Source organism: Lepus europaeus, chromosome 8, assembly GCF_033115175.1.
Source record: "Lepus europaeus isolate LE1 chromosome 8, mLepTim1.pri, whole genome shotgun sequence".
NCBI lineage: Eukaryota > Metazoa > Chordata > Mammalia > Lagomorpha > Leporidae > Lepus > Lepus europaeus.
In genome coordinates this window covers 25,014,461-25,032,877 of record NC_084834.1, presented here as the reverse complement: position 1 = coordinate 25,032,877, position 18,417 = coordinate 25,014,461, and the positions used below count along the sequence as shown (strand labels likewise).

General features: G+C 42.9%; 1 protein-coding gene across 5 annotated transcripts in view; it reads left to right on the top strand.

Moving 5' to 3' along the window:
- Window positions 1-372: 372 nt before the first annotated feature.
- ARFIP1 (ADP ribosylation factor interacting protein 1) overlaps window positions 373-18,417 on the top strand; it is a 119,365-nt gene continuing 101,320 nt past the window's right edge. For 3 of the 5 annotated variants that reach the window (XM_062199484.1, XM_062199480.1, XM_062199482.1), the window contains exon 1: window positions 502-636. The gene's annotated coding sequence lies outside the window, so the exon portion shown is untranslated. The other 2 variants (XM_062199481.1, XM_062199483.1) reach the window with 1 other exon arrangement.

Genomic DNA, 18,417 nt, shown 5'->3' with positions numbered 1-18,417 from the left:
AAGGGGGGGACGCCTAACGCGTGAAGTGTGAGAAAGACGCGGTGCTGAGGGCTCCTGGAGACCTCCGACCCCTCAGACCAGGCTGGCGAGCCCTTCCGCCAGCTCCCAACTCTGGCCGCGGCCTCCGGACCCACGCGGAAGCTCGGAAGCCAGAGATTCACCCGGGCAACCGGCACCCGCGGAGCCCCGGATGTGGTTGCTAGGGCCGCAGCGGGAGGGGCGGGGCCCGCCTCCAGGAGAGGGGCGGGGGGCCCGGAGGGGAGGAGGCGCGCTGGCACCATCGAGACGAGGCTTCGCCGGGCCGGATTTAGGGAGAGAGAGGCCGGCCTGGGCCCAGGACAACGCTACTTCCGGTCCTCTCACTTCCGGCTTCGCCGCTCTGGGTCCCGGTGCTTGGAGGCCGGCTTGGGAGGTCGCTTGGCGAGAGCGTCCTCGGCGGTTGGTCCGTGTGAGGCTGTGACAGCTGCAGTCGCTCCCCGCCCCCGAGGATCCGAGGTGTGTCGTGGGGGAAGGGGAAGTCGGAAAAGGTCCGGGTTGGCGTTTCCGCTCGCTCCTCGCCAGCGTCGAGGCGATTCCCGGAGAGCAGCGGCAGGGCTGGTCCTCGGCTGGGAGAGCCGCCGGCTTCCCCGCAGACAGGTGGGGCGGAGCGGGCCCGGCGGGGCAGAGGCGGGCGAGGGATGGACGGTGCTTGGCGGGGCGGGCGCGGTGATCCGCCGCTGCGCGCTCGGATGGGGCGCTTGTGTCGCCGAGCGCGCGCCGTGGCTGCCCGACTGTCCTGCCCCTCTCGGAGCGTGCCCCCGAAGCAGTCGAGCGAAGGAGCAGGGCCGGCCCTTGGAGGGCTGCACCCTCCGGGCTTTGCATGCGTTGGGTGGGTAAGGGGGTCGCAGGATCCTAGCCTCTTTGACCAGGTAGCCGAGGGGACAATCTTCGAGTTTGGTGGCCAAACTTTTTTTTTTCCTTCCCTCCTCCTCTCCCCAGTGAGAGGAAGGGAGAGAGTAATATCCCTCGGAGGGGGTCCCGGGGCAGTGCAGCGGGGAGGAGCCTTGTCCGTGGAGTGTCCCAAGCCGGCCGTGCTTGTGCCGACGTCCAAGGAGTGTGGGAAGTGAGTTGTGCTGTCCTCTTCTGGCGCGTTCCCCCGTGCCAAGTTACCACTGGTTACGTGTCTCGGAAAAGGAAAGCGTTTTTTTTTTTTTTTTTCAATAGTTCTTAGACGCCAGGCGTTTTTTTTTTTTCCTTCATTTTATTATTGCTTCCTCTTTTTTTTTTTCTCTTATCTTCGTTTTGAGTCCTTTGATCTCAAAAAGTTTTGATACTTCCTGCAGATCCCTTAGCCGCCTCCGTCCCCCTCGTCCCGTCTTTGTTTTCTCCCAGATGAAGGTACGGACCTTCTCCAGCTCGGTTCTTGTTTGGTAGGAGGAAAAATGGAAGATTTCCACACTTTTCCTAAGCCTAAGCTTTCGCGTTTTCACCTGTATAGGTATGTTCCTGTTGGCCAGTTAACTGACTTCGCTGACGTAGAAACGTGCCCCAGAAATGGTTAAGTCAGGCTTCCCTTAAGGCTGCACAAATTGGCCATCTCCTTGCTGATCTCTCAGAGCCACAGCAGCTGACTGTGTTTTAGTACAGTTTCAGTGCTGCTCGTCTTTGTCCTGTCTTGTGGGGGTGGTGGTCTCTTTGCTCTGTGGGATCCACGTCCTCTCCATCACCAAGTCTGCATCTCATTATCTGAGAAAACAAAGTATTTCTCGTGTTGTGTGGCCCTGTCTCAGATGGACAGATTGGTACTCCTCGGATTATGGTTTGCCTTCATCCTGAGTCATGACTCGGGGTCTGTGGTCTGAGCTTCCGTGACTCGCAGGGTCTTTCTCACCTCCACCTCGGAAGTTCTGTGCAGGGTTCTGTTTACGTGCACTTTGGGGAGAATGGCCGTTCTTCATATCAGATTCTCAAAAAGAGATCTGCAGCCTCCAGCCAGGTTAGAAACTTCTGCCTAGCGTCTTGTTGAAGTTAGTGGAAACGGTTTTTCACGAAACTGTCCATTTTCCCACCGAAGTGGCTTGTTCTGGGGCCCTGGAGAACAGAAAGCAAGGATCGCAGCGTGATACGGAAATCTGAAATCTCAGCTGCTTCAGAGCTTCAGTGTTTCTAAATTCCTCCCCAGACTGAGAGAAGGAAGTGCGACTGCCTGCTTATTCAGTTCTTGATTTGTGGTTTTGAGGTTTCTTTTTAGGGATGGCTGGTTGTAGCCAAGCTCTGGATTTATAGATGGATGTGTTTATCATTACAGAATACGTGCTCAGTATCATCAGCCTCCTAGGCATAGTTCACAGTAAAATGTTTGAGTCCTGGGTGGACTTTGCCTTCATCTTCCTGCCTTTGACTCTGGGCATCTGCCTTGAGTTTTGGCTTTGCCACGAAGGGCAAACAAGGTGTTGTAGGGGTGTGAGCCATAAGCGTTTGGCGTGTTCCTACCCATCCTGACATCCCTTTTTCCTACATGAGGTATTTTAATGATTATTTTTCTCCTGTGGTTGAGTTAGTATCCCTCCCGGCTTTAACATAAGTGTTAGAGTGCCTGTTTGTATTTACTGATTTGGTTGTGAAGTGTTTGTTGATTGAAGATGGAAATTCTAAAGGTGCTTGATGCTTGTTACTGAGAATGTTAGAACCCGAAGGAACCTATACAGCCTATTCCAGTGTTTTTAAAGTCACTTAAGTTCTTCTGTTCACAAAATAGTTTTCCATTTGTCTATCATCTTCACTTGGAAGAGAGGAAAATGTAACTTTGTAAAGAATGGGTTATGCTAAATTAGCTTCCTTCTAAGGTGATGACAAATTCAGAAGATAGATTATGTCTACACACAATAACAAGTAATTTGTTTGCTTTGCTGTGTACCAGGCATTATGCTAAGTGCTTTACATGGTTATCCCATCTGATCCTCCCAGCAGCCGTGTAAGGTGGCTATAATTCTTCTGGATGAAGAAACTGAAACTGAACGGCTACCTGAAGCAAAAGGGATCGCTCTGAGTTACACCGGGGAGCTAGGATTTGAATGTGGGTTGTTTGATTCCAGACTGCTACCGTAAATGGCCTTTACCATATTTCCATTACATTCCTTTTTGGCCTGAGTTGGGGTTATCTCATCTGCTTTTCTATCAGACACTAAGAAAAGGTCTTTTCCTTTATTTAAACTTCAATGGATAAACACCTGGTTTAATGTTACACTAAAAAAGTATGACAGAAAGAATCCAATTTGGACAAGGACCATGGGATGATAGTCAGTAGAGTTTTCTCACCAGTGTGGATGTAAGTCTGTGTGGTATGTGTAGCAGTTATGACACAGAAAGAGTGGAAAATCTGAAAATGAAGGTTATAAGTAATAACGATACTGTTAGAGCCTGGGAGCATAAATAAATTTGTGAATGGCAAATTTCTAGAAGGAGTAAATTCAGCAGGGGATTTAAGATGACATGGCTGTGGATGAAAAATTAACACTGTTTATACAGACTGGAAAATGAGTTGTCCCACATAACATGGAGGGTGATGACTTAAGAGACGAGGGAAGTCTGAATGTCAGATGCCTGCCAGCATTACTTCTGGAATGTATGGAAAAGTCTTTATAACCAGAAGGTCTGAAACTAATCTTGTTACCCTTGGTTTCTGCTGGTTTTAGGCAGTTAAGGAAGCCACAGAATAGCTCTTGCAGCTTTTTAAACTATTCTTTACCAAAAAAAGTACATTTTAAAAATATTTTTTGAAAGTATTTATTTATTAGAGAGATAGCACTTCCATCTGCTGTTTTACATCCCACATGGCCACAGCGGCCAGAGCTGGGCCCATCCGGAGCCAGGAGCCAGGAGCTTCTTCCGGGTCTCCCACACGAACGTGGGGGCCCAAGGACTTAAGGCATCTTGTACTGCTTTCCCAGGCCACAGCAGAGAGCTGGATTGGAAGAGGACCGGCCTGGACTTGAACTTGAACTGTCCCGCTATGGGATGCTGGCACTGCAAGTGGCGGCTTTACCCTCTATGCCACAAGTGCCGGCCCCCAAAAGTGTATGTTTTCTTTCTCCTTCCCTTTTTGTCCCTCCATCTCTCATTCGCCTCTCCACTGTTTCTTCTAGACCTTTGTCTTAGGATGGACATAAGGCAAGTGTTGCATAGCTCCATTAGCAGTAGATTCCTGAAAAAGCAATGCAAGGTCTCTGTATGAAGTACTGTTGTTCCCATTAATAAAAAACATATTTATTTAAATAAAAAGTGCTTTTCAGAGTAGACAGTCTGCTTGGAAATTCACTTCTGGTACTACTGTCAATTCAGGGTGAGACCTGCAGAAGCCAAAAGTTCTTGCTTGCCTTTGTCACTTCACCTCAGTGGCTAGAATCTGAGTAACTTTGAGTAGTTGCTAAAATAAAAGCTTTTGTTTTGGTATACTTGTGATGGCATTGGACTAGCTGTCCTTGGTGTTCAGGCCTGATCCTCTTTGATTTTTGGGGGAACAGTGACATACTCCCTTTGGAGCAGGATCGTAAGAGCAGAGTTGGTGGTGAGGCCCCAGTCATCCAGTGAAGGGAGTCAGCTGGCCAACTCCGATCTGTTGACATGACACAGTGTTGGAGAGCAAGGCTTCTAAACTCCTCCTACGTCATGTCACACGCAGATAATGAGGTTTGTGTGGCAAACTATAGCTGGAGCCTCTGCAGCTTCCTGTAGGGGATGCAGGGGTGGGTCAGTATTTCAGTACATCTGGAAGTCATTCTTGGCACCATGATTGGAAAGCTTTGGCCTAAGGAGGGTTTAATACCTTCTGTTTGTTTAGTATGTAATAATTGACAAGGCACTTTCACATATGTTTTCATTTTATTTGACAGCCATGTCAGATAGGTAGAGCAGATCATATTATCATGTTGGAAAAGAAAAAATTGAAATTTAGGTCAGGTGCTTTGTATAAGGTCATAACACCTAACAAGGGGTGGGTCAGGAACTCAAAGCTCGGGTAGGAGAGATTAAGCCAGGGGCCTGTCCCCTCTAGGGTGGCCAGGACCCCATCTGTTTGACTTCATAATTCTTCCTCTAGTCTCTGGGGCAGTGCAAGGCACGTGAAACCCCATAATAGTTAGTATTGAGTGACGCTGTGGCTGGTCATTGCTTTGGAGCTACTATATATGTTACTTGATGTATTTTTTTTTTATCAACAAATGGAGAAATATGTGTGAAAGTCAGAAATTGTTAGTCTGAGGTCAGCCAGCTAGTCAAAGGAGAAGCACAGGCTTCGGAATCGAAGTTGTCCGACTCTGAAGCTGTGGTCCTTTCACTGGGTGGCCTAAATAATTGGGCACAGAGATTGGGGTCCTCAGGGGATGCTGCAGGTGGCACTGGTGAGGGAGGTAGGCAACGGGAGTTAGGCAGTTTTCAGGTAGGGTTCTATTTTCTTTTTTTTTTTTTTTTAAAGATTTATTTTATTTATTTGAAAGAGTTGCAGAGAGAGGTAGAGACAGAGAGAGAGGTCTTCCATCCTCTGGTTCACTCCCCAGATGGCTGCAATGGCTGGCACTGCGCTGACCCGAAGCCAGGAGCTAGGAGCTTCTTCTGGGTCTCCCACGTGGGTGCAGGGGCTCAAGCACTTGAGCCATCTTCTACTGCTTTCCCAGGCCACAGCAGAGAGCTGGATAGAAGAGGAGCAGCTGGGACTCGAAGGGGCGCCTATATGGGATGCCGGCGCTTCAGGCCAGGGCTTCTAACCTGCTGTGCCCCAGTGCCAGCTCCTCAGGTAGAGTTCTAGAGAGAATGGCCCTCTGAGAGGATTTTTTGAGGCCTTGGGGGGGGGGGGTGGGTGTCAAAGAGAAAGATGACATAACTCAGAGTAATTTGGGCCATTGTTGCTACAAGGTACTCATAACAAAAGGGTTAAAAATATAGCTCCTCTTCATATGTGGCTAAATGTTAATTGTAGACTCTTTCTTAAAGATAGGCTTTTAGATGATTATTTTTTCTTTGTGTATTTCCCCATTTTTCTGTACTTCATAGTACTTTTAAACATTTTAAGGTACTATATTATATATTCTTGAAATAAAAATTAAAATAATCAGGTGGAATGAAAAATTTCTGTTTCCCAATTTTGCATCTCTGACACCGCTTCCCAGTTAATTTGAAAAGTAGTTGAAAAGTAGTTGGGAACAGTCGAAATACATGAGGAAGTTCTAAGCTTGCTGCCTGATACTGTAGCTACTAACTGCATGTGACGGCTGAAGTTAAAATAAAAAAACATTTGCACCAGTACGTTTTAGTAACCACATAGGGTAGTGGCTACTTCATTGGACAGTACAGATTTAGAGCATTACCAACAACATTGACCAGTCCTGCTAAAACTTGGCTATACCGTAGAACTAAGATTATAAAAATCTGTTTTCTTTGGTGCCTAGTAGGTTTTTTTAAATTTTAGTTGATGAAATATTATTGCCACGTTTTCTCTAAGCTTTCTGTTCTAACTAAATCCAGATGGTCAAAGTCTTAACGTTTTTCTTGGCTATTTGGGGATTATAGTTAGCTGCTTGTCTAGGATAAAAATGTCAGCTTTTCCAGGGGCTTGAGGGTTTTCTATCTCCTTTGAGCTGTAGATCTGTAACTTGCTGTCTAGTCGACACCTTCTCTTAAATACCTTAAAGATAACTCAAATCTAGTGTGTCTAGAATGAAACTGATTTCTCCTTCCTTCTCCCCCTAAATCCTAAAACATCACTTACTGTCCTTTTTTTCAGTGGAGCATGCCATTACCTTTGCATTATAAAGTCCAGAAATGTGTGAGCCTTCCCGCATTCTTCCTCACACATGAAGTAGGTCAACAGCTTTTGTTAATCTTAGTTTCTAAATGTCTCTTAAATCTGTTTTTTCCTGTTTCCATGACTACTGACCACTGCTTAAGTGTGTTAACATCATCTTTCCAGACAATTCCACAGCAGCTTCCATTCTTGTCTGCTCTCTTCTGTTTTGGCTCCTCTCTAATCTGTTACCCATCCCAAAGGCCCACGAATTTGTTTAAAAACACATCTGATTGTCATTGTCCTGCTTTGTCTCCTAATGTGGCTTCTCATTGCTTCTGGAATAAAAGTGAAACTCCTTCACAATGAAGAGTTCTCCAACCTCCCCTGGTATCGCATTCTGTGTAACTCTCCCTTTCATCCCTGCTTGCTGCCTTTAGTCCTTTGTACTTCTCATTAGTTTCTCTGTTACACAATATGAAGAGTGAAAATAAAGACTCCTGCAAGCAGTTGATTTTGTGACTTGGTTAAATATCAGTTAGGTTGACTCTTACATTGTTTCTCATTACTCCAAGTAGTTGGGAATTACTGTATGTAAAGTTTTATTTAGGGACTGGTGGTGTAGTGCAGTGGATAAAGCTGCTGCATGCGATGCTTGCATTCCATATTGGAGTGCTGATTTGAGTCCCAGCTGCTCCACTTCTCAAACAGCTCCTTGCCGATGTCCTTGGGAATGGAGGAAGATGGCCCAAGTTCTTGGCCCCTCGCCAGCCATGTGGGGACACCCAGATGGAATTCTGGGATCCTGGCTTCAGCTGAGCCCAGCCCTGGCTGGTTTGGCTGTTTGGGGAGTGAACTAGTAGATGGAAGATATCTCTGTCTCTCCCTCTCTGTTGCTAGGCCTTTCAAATAAATAAAGTAAATCTTGAAAAAATAGTTTTATTTATTTTGATTTGAAAGGCAGAGCTGCAAAGAGAAAGATACACACACATACACCCACACACACAGAGAAAGTTGTGCAAGAGAGATTCTCCATCAACAGATGGTTCACTCCCTAAATGTGTATAACAGCCGAGGCTGGCCAGGATGAAGCCATGAGTCTAGAACCCCAAATGGATCTCCCACGTGGGTGGCAGTAACCCAAGTACTTGAGCTACCACTTGCTCTTTCCCAAGGTGTACATTAGCAGGAAGGTAGAATTGGAAGTAGAGCTGAACCTTGAGCTCAAGGACTTTTTAAAAAAGATTAATTTATTTATTTGAAAGTCAGAGTTACACACATAGAAGAGAGGCAGAGAGAAAGAGACAGAGAGAGAGGTCTTCCATTCGCTGGTTCACTCCCTTATTGACCACATTGGGCAGATCTGCGCTGATTCGAAGCCAGGAGCCAGGAGCCTCTTCCGGATCTTCCATGGGGGTGCAGGGACTCAAGGACTTGGGCCATCTTCTGTTTTCCCAGGCCATAGCAGAGTACTGGATCGGAAGTGAAGCAGCTGGGACTCGAACTGGTGCCCATATAGGATGCTGGCACTGGAGGCGGTGGCTTTACCCGCTATGCCACAGTGCTGGCCCGCCCAAGGACTTTTTTTTTGACAGGCAGAGTTAGATAGAGAGAGAAAGGTCTTCCTTCCATTGGTTCACCCCCCAAATGGCCACTATGGTTGCACCGATCCAAAGCCAGGAGCCAGGTGCTTCCTCCTGTCTTCCATGCGGGCGCAGGGCCCAAGCACTTGGGCCATCCTCCACTGCCCTCCCGGGCCACAGCAGAGAACTGGACTGGAAGAGGAGCAACTGGGACAGAATCCGGCACCCCGACCGGGACTAGAACCTGGGGTGCCGGCGCCGCAGGCGGAGGATTAGCCTAGTGAGCTGTGGCGCCGGCCCCTGCCCAAGGACTTTAATATGGGATGCAGGCTGCCAGAACAGTGTCTTTCTTAACTGCTATGCCAGACACCCACCCCTGCTTAATGAGCAACCTGAACTTCATTTATCAGTGTCAGAGGACTTACCAAAATTATCAAAATAGCTTTTAGAAATATCAGATAGCTGTTGATATATACATAAGCATAATGTAAATGATTCTGTGTTCTTTTTTAAAGATTTATTTATTTATCTGAAAGGCAGAGTTACAGAGACAGAGGGAGAGACAGATCTTCTTTCTGCTGGTTCACTCCCCAAATGGCTGCAATGGCCAGGGCCAGGCCAGGCTAAAGTCAAGAACTTCCATCCAGGTTTCCCATGTGGGTCCAGGAACCCAAGAGGTTGGACCATCTGCTGCTGCTTTGTCAGGTGCTATAGGAGGAAGGAGGATCGGAGGTACCGCAGCTGGGACACGACCTGGTGCCTATATGGGATTATGGTATTGTATGTGGTGGCTTACCCTGCCACACCACAATGCCAGCCTGGTATTTTATTTCTTTTTATTTGGTAATTTCCTTTATGAAAGAAAATGTAATATACTTTAAACATACTGTATGGTAAGCAATTTTCAGTTTAGGGTCATTTACATTGGACAGGAGGGGAAAAGATTTTTTTTCTATGTTCAGAAAACAGAGAACTGCCATTTTGAGTTGACTGAAACAAAGCTTGTATATTCTGGATATTATTTTCAGTTCTAAACAAATGTAGTTATTTAATGGAGTCATCTTGTATATTATCTCTGATTTTTTACTATAAGCAATTCAGTTCATTTTGAAAATTGATACTTATGAAATCACATCAAGTGTTACTGTTCTCTTCTTGTTTATCCATTAATGACCAAAAATAGATATATACCAGTAGATTCCTTTGGGCATGAAAGAAAGCAAGCTACCTTCCTTAGTCTTTAGCATGGTACCATGCTCTAGAATACAGAAGATGTAACTGAAGAAACTAAGCAAGGTCAGATCAAAGGAAGCCCTAGTTCTGCTGTCTTTTTTCCCCCCTCTGTGTTCTGTTTTTATACTGTATGTTATCCCTAATATTGTCCTTGACTTAGCAATCAGAATTTCTTGATGTCACATATCATTATTCATAGTACTCCTCAGACTTTTTTTTTTTTTTAACTGAAGTTACCCTAGAAGAATAACTCTTGGAATTTCTTTGGGTTCCCCCCCCCCCTTTTTTTTTTAGTTTTATTTATTTGCAAGGCAGAATTACTGAGAGAGATTTTCTTTCTGTTGGTTCACTGCTGAAATGGCTAAAACAACTGGAGCTAGCCTTGGCCTAAGCCAGGTGCCGAGAACTTCATCTGGGTCTCCCATGAGGGTGGCAGGGGCCCAAGGATTTGGGCCATCCTCCGCTGCCTTCCCAGGTGCATTAGTAGGGAGCTGGATTGGAAGAGAAGCAGCTGGGACTCCAACTGGTGCCTGAATGGGATGCTGGCGTGTGTAGGGACCTAACCCGCTACACCACACCACCAGCTTCTGGAGACACAGTTTGTTTTAAAAATTCCTTAAATTTCTTAGAAGACTTATGTATATTGGCTTAAAAAAAAAAAAAAAGCTTGGAAAGGCAGAATGACGGATTGTCCATCCCCTGGTTCACTTCTCAATGGCTACAACAGCTGAGGCTGAGCCAGACTGAAGCCAGGAATTCAGTCTGGGTCCTCCGTTAGGTGGCAGGGACTCGAGGACTCGAGGCGTCATGGGCTGCTTCCCAGGTGCATTAGCAGGGAGCTGGGTTTGGGATAGCTGTGACTGGGGCATCCCAAGCAGTGGCTACACCTTCTGCACCACATTGTCCACCCTTGCAGATTGTTTCATTCAAGCTGGTTTTGCTTTACATTCCACAATATTTTACTTACTTTTCTAAAAATTATCCAAATCTGTATTCCAGTGTGATATATACCATATTTATCCTGTTTATGTATGTCCTGTTTAAATCTGCCTTCCTATGTCTTGGGAATATCATTTCATACTCCCTTTATTTCATACTGCTATGTTCAACAGCAGTCATCCTATAGTCCTTTTAGTACTTGTATGAAACTTGTGAGTCTGAAATCCGTTGATCATGGAAAATATAAATGCAGTTTTTTATTTTCAATATCTAGGACTCTTGTTGTGTCTGACAAATCTGGACCTATCCAGTCTTCTTTGGGTTCCCAAAAGACCCTAAATGCATTTCCGGGTTTTAGGGTATAGAATTCTTACCTGGTAAAATCTGATAAAAATTCTTACATGGTTTCCTTTTGGATTAGTGTAGTCTATTTGGTTTTGTAGAAATCAGAAGTTTGTTTCTATAATAAAATCAAAACAGCCCTGAACAGTTAGGTGAAGCATAACTTCAGGGGATATTAATTATGTATTTTTACAAATTCCAATTAGTAATTCACTTTGTAAGCCTTTGGTCTTTACACTCATTAGTTAATGCATGCTTTTGACTGATTCATAGATGTAAAACCCCAGTGATGACTTAAGACATTTTTGGATTCCGGTTTAACTAAGCTTCAAGGCCTAAACTAATTCATGGGAGTTTGTAGCAATAATTCATTATCCTGTTTTTAAAGAAAACTTTTAGAGATAACTGAATTTGTATAAAGGTCAGAAAATGTGTATCTTGAATTGCACAGATTAGAAGTCAGCTTTTTAAATATCACTCCCATGAAGGTAAATATCAATTATGAGCGAGCATATCTTTTTTAAAAATGTGAAGTTAATCAGAGTGCTTAAAAATATGAATACCACAGATCGAGTACCTGTCTGTCATTTTCAGAAGTCCAATTCTGTGTCTTCCTGTCTGTCTTGGGTTATTTGGTCTTCTCTAGAGCTGGATGACGGTGGTATACTTTCCTAATTGGAGCTACTGTTTAAGGTAGGAGAGCTGATGCTAGCTCCTGTTTCCCAAGTAAGTAGAGGACAGCAAGAACTGCTTTAACCTCCTCTCATTTTCCGTCTCACTCTTCACTGTCTCTTGAGGTTCCTTCCTCCTTCCATTCTGGCGATTTCTTCCTTCCATCTAAGGGTAATTCCTCTACCATTGCTCAGTATTTCTTAGTTATTGAAAAACTTTCATTTTGATCAAATTTAGACTTCCATAATAGTTACAAAAATAGTACAGGTACATTTTCCTTAGTGCTAACGTTATATGTAACCACAATTATTAAAGTAGGAAATTAACATTGCTGTAATGTTAATTAATCTACAAACCTGCTTAGAATTAAAGCAAATTATCAACTCCTGTCCTTTTTCTGTTCCAGAATCCCATCCAGAAACCCACATTGAATTTAGGTATTTCTCTGTAGTCTACCAGTCTGTAAGTTCCTCATACTTTGCTCGTCTTTCATGACTTTGGAAGGATACTAATCAGTTGTATTTTAGAATGTCTCCTAGTTACTGTGTGATGTTTTCTTGTGATTGGAGCAAGCTTTGGCATTTTTGGCAAGAATACCAGAAAAATGATGTTATGTCTGTCTCGATTCATTAATTGAGTATTAAGCAGTTTATCATATCAGTATGTCTAATTACTTGTGACTTGGTTAAATTGGGTTTAATGTTTTTCCACTGTGAAGTTGCACCTTTTCTCTTTTTAGCTGATAGGTATTTTTTTTTTTTTTTAAATATTTATTTGAAAGTCAGAGTTACACAGAGAGAGGGGAGGCAGAGAAAAAGAGGTCTTCCATCCGCAGATTCACTCCCTAATTGGTTGCGATGGCAGGAGCTGTGTCAATCCGAAGCCAGGAGCCAGGAGCTTCTTTTGGGTCTCCCATGCAGGTGCAGGGGCCCAAGGACTTGGGCCATCTTCTACTGCTTTCCCAGGCCATAGCAGAGAGCTGGATCAGAAGTAGAGCATCCGGGTCTCAAAGGGGTGCCTATATGGGATGCCGGCACTGCAGGTGGCAGCTTTACCCTCTATGCCACAGCGCGGGCCCCATCTGATAAGTATCTTGTGGTAGATATTTGGGGACGGCAAATCCTGTTTCTCCTCATACTTTGGCCCTGTAATTTTAGCATCTATCAATCAAATGCATATTGTGTGTACCATTAGTGATGTTTGTCTATGATGGTGATTCAGTTTATTCTTTCCATTCTATATATATTTATTCTATGATTTTTTCCCCAAAGAAACCACTTATTTAATGAGTACAAATTTCATAAGTACAGCTATAGGAATATAGTGATTCTACCCATCATACCCGCCCTCCTGCTCCGACTTCCACACCACCTCCTCCTCTCTCTCCCATTCCCATTCTCCATTAAGAAAAAAAAAGTAAAACTGTTTCTCAACAGTCAGGACAAGGGCTGTTCAAGTCATTACTTCTCAAAGTGTCAATTTCACTTCTACAGATTTCCTTTTAGATGCTTTGTTAGTTATCACAGATCAGGTAGAGCATATAGTATTTGTCCTTTTGGGAATGGCTTATTTCACTAAGTATGATGTTTTCCAGCTTCCTCCATTTTGTTGCAAATGACTGGATTTAATTTTTTTTTTTTTGACATGTAGAGTTATAGACAGTGAGAGAGAGAGAGAGAGAGACAGAGAGAAAGGTTTACTTTTGTTGGTTCACTTCCCAAATGGCCGCTATGACTGGTGCTGTGCCAATCTGAAGCCAGGAGCCAGGTGCTGCTTCCTGGTTTCCCATGCGGGTCCACTTCCCTCCCAGGCCACAGCAGAGAGCTGGACTGGAAGAGGAGCAACCGGGACTAGAACCCAGTGCCCATATGGGATGCTGGCGCCGCAGGCGGAGGATTAACCAAGTGAGCCATGGCGCTGGCCCCTGGATTTCATTTTTTTTTTTTTTTTAACCGCTGTAGTATTCCATAGAGTACATATCCCATAATTTCTTTATCCAGTCTTCCGTTGATGATGCTTTTTTTTCTAGTGTGGACCATTAGGGGCTCCTGGTTGATTCCTGGGTTCTTTCTACAAACCTTTTGTTTTGTTTTCAATTTTCTTATTTTCTATATTAATTAGGAGATGTTCCAGCCTTGTCTTGTATATTTTCCTGCCTTAGACTTATTAAAAGAGCCTTGGTTCTTTATTGGAGAATGGTATTTAGAGACCAAGATCCGGTACTTCTTGTTACTGGAATGTCATTGCTTCTAGGTCACAGTGGACAGGATTAGGAAAGTCAACTCATGCATGCTTATACATATATTAAAAACCATGAGTTGTATTTTAATTCCAGTTCAATGCCATAGGGTTCATTTGAACATTTCTCTTTTATTTATAAGTTTTTTCTCTATTAATGCGAAACCCAGGTCTCGGTATCTACATTCTTCTCTCTTCTACCTTTTCCTGGGTTGTTAATTTATAATGATAGAGATTAGATTCATTTGGTGCTGTTCCTATACTATTTTGAGTTACCACCATATCCTGGATGGCTTTAGTTATTTGATTTTAATGAAATTTTTATTTTTGAAGGATACATGAAAATTCCTATGCTTCTAAGAATCAGGATTATTACAAAGTGTGTGTGTGTATGTATGTGTGTGTATGTGTGTGTGTGTGTGTGTATATATATATATATATATATATCCAGAGAAGTACCACCCCCTTCTTGTCCCTGCCTTGTCCTGATCCTTCCATTTCCCACTGCTTTCCACCCTTCTCTCATCTGCTCCTGTGGGTAATCTGTCTCACTTGTTTGTGGCTTATCCTTGTTGTATTTCTTCTTGTCCAATGAGCAGAAACTTTTTTTTTAAATATCCCCTTTTATTCTTACATAAGTGTAGTATACCATAGGTTTTTCTTTTTCTTTATTCAGTTGGCTTTTTTTCAGTTAACAGTGCAGTAGACTCCCCTGAGTCAATATGTTCCAAGACCTCCAATAGATAACCTGAAACCTCTCATAATGTGGAACCCGACATACGCTGTTATTTTTCCCTGTGCATGTACATATTTGTGATAAAGCTTGCTTTATAAATAAAGCACAGTAAGAGATTAACAATAATAACTAATAATAGAACAATTATACTGTAGTGTGATAAAAGTTATGTGATTGTGGTCTTTCTCTCAAAATATCTTGTATTTTTACCTTTTCACTTAAATGCACTTTTTTTTTTTAAGATTATTTGAAAGGCAGTATTAGAGGGAAAGAGAGGGAGAAGGGGAGAGACAGAGAAAGAGATCTTGTATCAGTTGATTCACTCTTCAAATGACTATAATGACTGAAACTGGGCCTTGTTGAAACCAAGAGCCTGGAACTCCATCTGGGCCTCCCACTCTTCTGCTTTCTCAGGTGCATCAGCAGGGAGCTGGATTGGAAATGGAGCAGGCAGGATTGAAACTGGAGCTCATCTGGATGCCAGCGTTGTAGGCAGTGGCCCAACCCACTGTACCACAAAGATGGCCCCTCATGAAGCACTTTATGGCCTCTCTTTGTCATACTTGAATTGGCAGCACCACTACTCTTGTGCTTTGGGGCCATTATTAAATAAAATTAGGGTTACTTGAATGAGTGATGCTGTGACACTGGGACAGTCTGATCACCGAGACATCTGCCAAGTGGCTGAATGTAATGTGGGAGGCATGGATGCACTGGACAAAGGGATGATTTGCGCCTCGGCCAGGACTCTGACAGGGTGTGGGAATTCACCACAATTGTCAGATGAAAGCCAGGAATTATTTCTGGAAATTTTTATTTGATATTTTAAAACTGCTCTTGATCACAGGTAACTGAAACCGCAAGAAGCGAAGCTGCGGGTAAGGCGTGACTGCTGTTAGCCCTGGCATTCTCTCTCTGTCGCAGATATAGAGGTGTTTTCTGTGTTCTCCACGGTTGCATAGGTAGATGTACTATAGTTATTCAGTCATTTCTCTACAGATATGTAGGTTGTTCTAAGTATTTTACGAATACTAAGAATGCTGCCTTTTTTGTATTTTTATATCATTGGATGTTGTCATCCTGTCCAAGAATCAGGGTTGTCTTTTTCTTTTGCTCAAGTCTGCTTTAGTGTCTTGTGTTTAAATTTTTTTGCATATGGGTTTTGCACACTACTTAGTTTATTCCTAAATATTTAATCTTCACTGTTATTGTAAATGGGATTTTCTTTGCCATTTTGTCCTGATTATTACTTTTGTATATGAAGACTATTGATTTTTACATGTTGATTTTGTATCTTCTAATTTTACAGAATTCTTTTATTTTTGAGTTAGTTTCCCATTGATTCCCTGGGACTTTATTCAAGCATACTATCATATTATCTACAAATACAAAATAGTTTTACTTTTTTTTAAAAGATTTATTTATTTATTTGAAAGGCAGAGTTACAGAGAGACAGAGGCAGAGAGAGATAGAGAGAGAGATCGATCTTCCACCTGCTGGTTCATTCCTCAGATGGCCACAACGGCCAGAGCTGCGCTATCTGAAGCCAGGAGCCAGGAGCTTCTTCCAGGTCTCCCACATGGGTGCAGGGGCCCAAGGATTTGAGCCATCTTCTGTAGCTTTCCCAGGCAAAACAGAGAGCTGGATCAGAAGTGGAACAGCTGGAACTCGAACTGGCGCCTATATGGGATGCCCCCCTGCAGGTGGCGGCTTTACCTGCTATGCCACAGTGCCAGCCCCTATTATTCTTTCAATTGATTTTTCTTAACATTAGATCAGTTAATACCTATAGTACAATGTTGAGTAGTAGTGGAAATTGTGGGTATCTTTGCCTTATTCCTGATACCAGTGGAAATCCCTTTGCTATTTCTTTATATAAAATAGAAAATGGTTATAGGATTAAAATATATATTTTATATTCAGAAAGTACCTCTTAATCCCTATTTCCCTGAGTGTTGAATTTTGAATTAATATTGAATTTTGCCAAGTACATTTCGACTCAGCGTATGTGAAGAAAATCATGTTTTCTCTTAGATTTATGCATATAATATATATTTATAGGTTTCCTAATCGATTCTCTTGATCCTGTGCTCCTGGGATAAATCCATGTGGTCATGTTGTATTATTTTCTTATTGTGATATTGATTCTACTCATAAATTGTAAACTTGTTCCCTCCGGTGTATTTCAAGAATAAAGATGTGTTCTTTGCAGTGTAGTGACTACCATAGTTTCTTGTAATTTTTTTTTTTTACTTGTGTACAGTCTTCTCCCTGATTAGATTAAAGTACTTTTAGAGCCTGAACTTAACACTTTCATATTGTCCCATCTTGATCCTTAGAGTAATTCAGTATAACTAGACAAGTAGAAAAACTTTTTTCTTTTTCTGTTGAACAGATTTGACTTTTAAGAGAGGTAGTTACCGACTTAGAAGAATTGGTAAGGCTGGAAGGCAACTGGGTCTTGACTCCGGTTAGTGTTTTTGTACCAGTTTGCCACTTCTGTATATGGGACAATGCCTCGCACAGTAGTTCTTTAATTAAGCCAAGATATCGTGAATCTGTGTGGCATGCTTTACTGTAGGATTTAGAGCTAGATAATTTTCTTTTAGCCTAAAAGTCAAAGATGATTTCTGTTTGGCAAATATGTATTAATTGCAGAGGATTCAGCATTCTTTATGATTTAAAATAACTTGGCTGTTTATTTGGTAAAGTGGTTTTGTAGCTATATCTAGTCCTGAGAAACTAGAGAATTATGTACCCTGTATTTTTCTTAGTTCATGGATTTGATTTTCTGTGATCAGATCTCTGAATCTACACTGATGAGAGATGATCAGGGGAAGTTTGATGCATGTGAGCTCCATTAAAGATTGATAGCCCAGCGAATGCTGGGATTGCCAGTTGTTTTGTCTGTGTCAATGTCATAGGTGCCAAACTGGAAATTCCCTGCTCAACAGAATGTGAAGCTTATATTACAGTGATCCGAGGAAACCACTGCTAAGTAATGGATTGTTCAGATTTGTCTATAAATTAGCATCAACTCCATATTGGGTATTCCCTCTTTTTAGCTGTATCCAAATGTGCAGCATCCACAGGGAGTACTGTAACAATTGAAAAAAAAAAAACACAGCAAAATGATCAGGAGTCCTGGCTCCTCTTCCCATTCTGGCTTCCTCCTAATACGTACCCTAAGAGGCAGCAGGTGACAGCGCAAGGATTTGATCCCTGCCACCTGTGTAAGAGACCGAGCTAGAGTTCCTGGCTTTGGCCTGCCCCGGGCCTGTCCGTTGGAGACATTTGGAAAGTGAACAGTGGATGGAAAACCTCTGTCAGTCTGTCTCAGTTTCTGCCTGTCTTTGCCTTTCAAATAAAGAAAGAAAAAAATTAAAGAACTAAAAAAAAAACCCCATTTATTGCTCTGTTAACTTGTACCTCTGGTTTTATGGATCAGATTTGCTCACAAGAAGAAATAGTAGCCTAATAGAGGAAAATTTAAAATAAAATGCAGAATAATAATGGGTGGTACAATTTATGAATTGTGGCAGTTCTGAGGAGCACCAGCCAGGAATACCAGTGGAGGTACATGCATTTGAGCATGTGAGTGATGATGGTCCCTTTAGACCAAAGGCCTAAAGAAGTTATATATATATATATATATATATATATATATATAGTAAAGTTCAATTTAGTAGAGTATCTGAAGAAGCATAGTGGTGGGAAAAAGATAGTTCAGGTCATGGAAGGGTTTTTTTTTTTATTTGACAGGTAGAGCTATAGACAGAGAGAGAGACATAGAGAAAGGTCTTCCTTCAGTTGGTTCACTCTCCAAATGGCCGCTATGGCTGGTGCTGTGCTGATCTGAAGCCAGGAGCCAGGTGCTTCCTCCTGGTTTCCCATGCAGGTGCAGGGGCCCAAACACT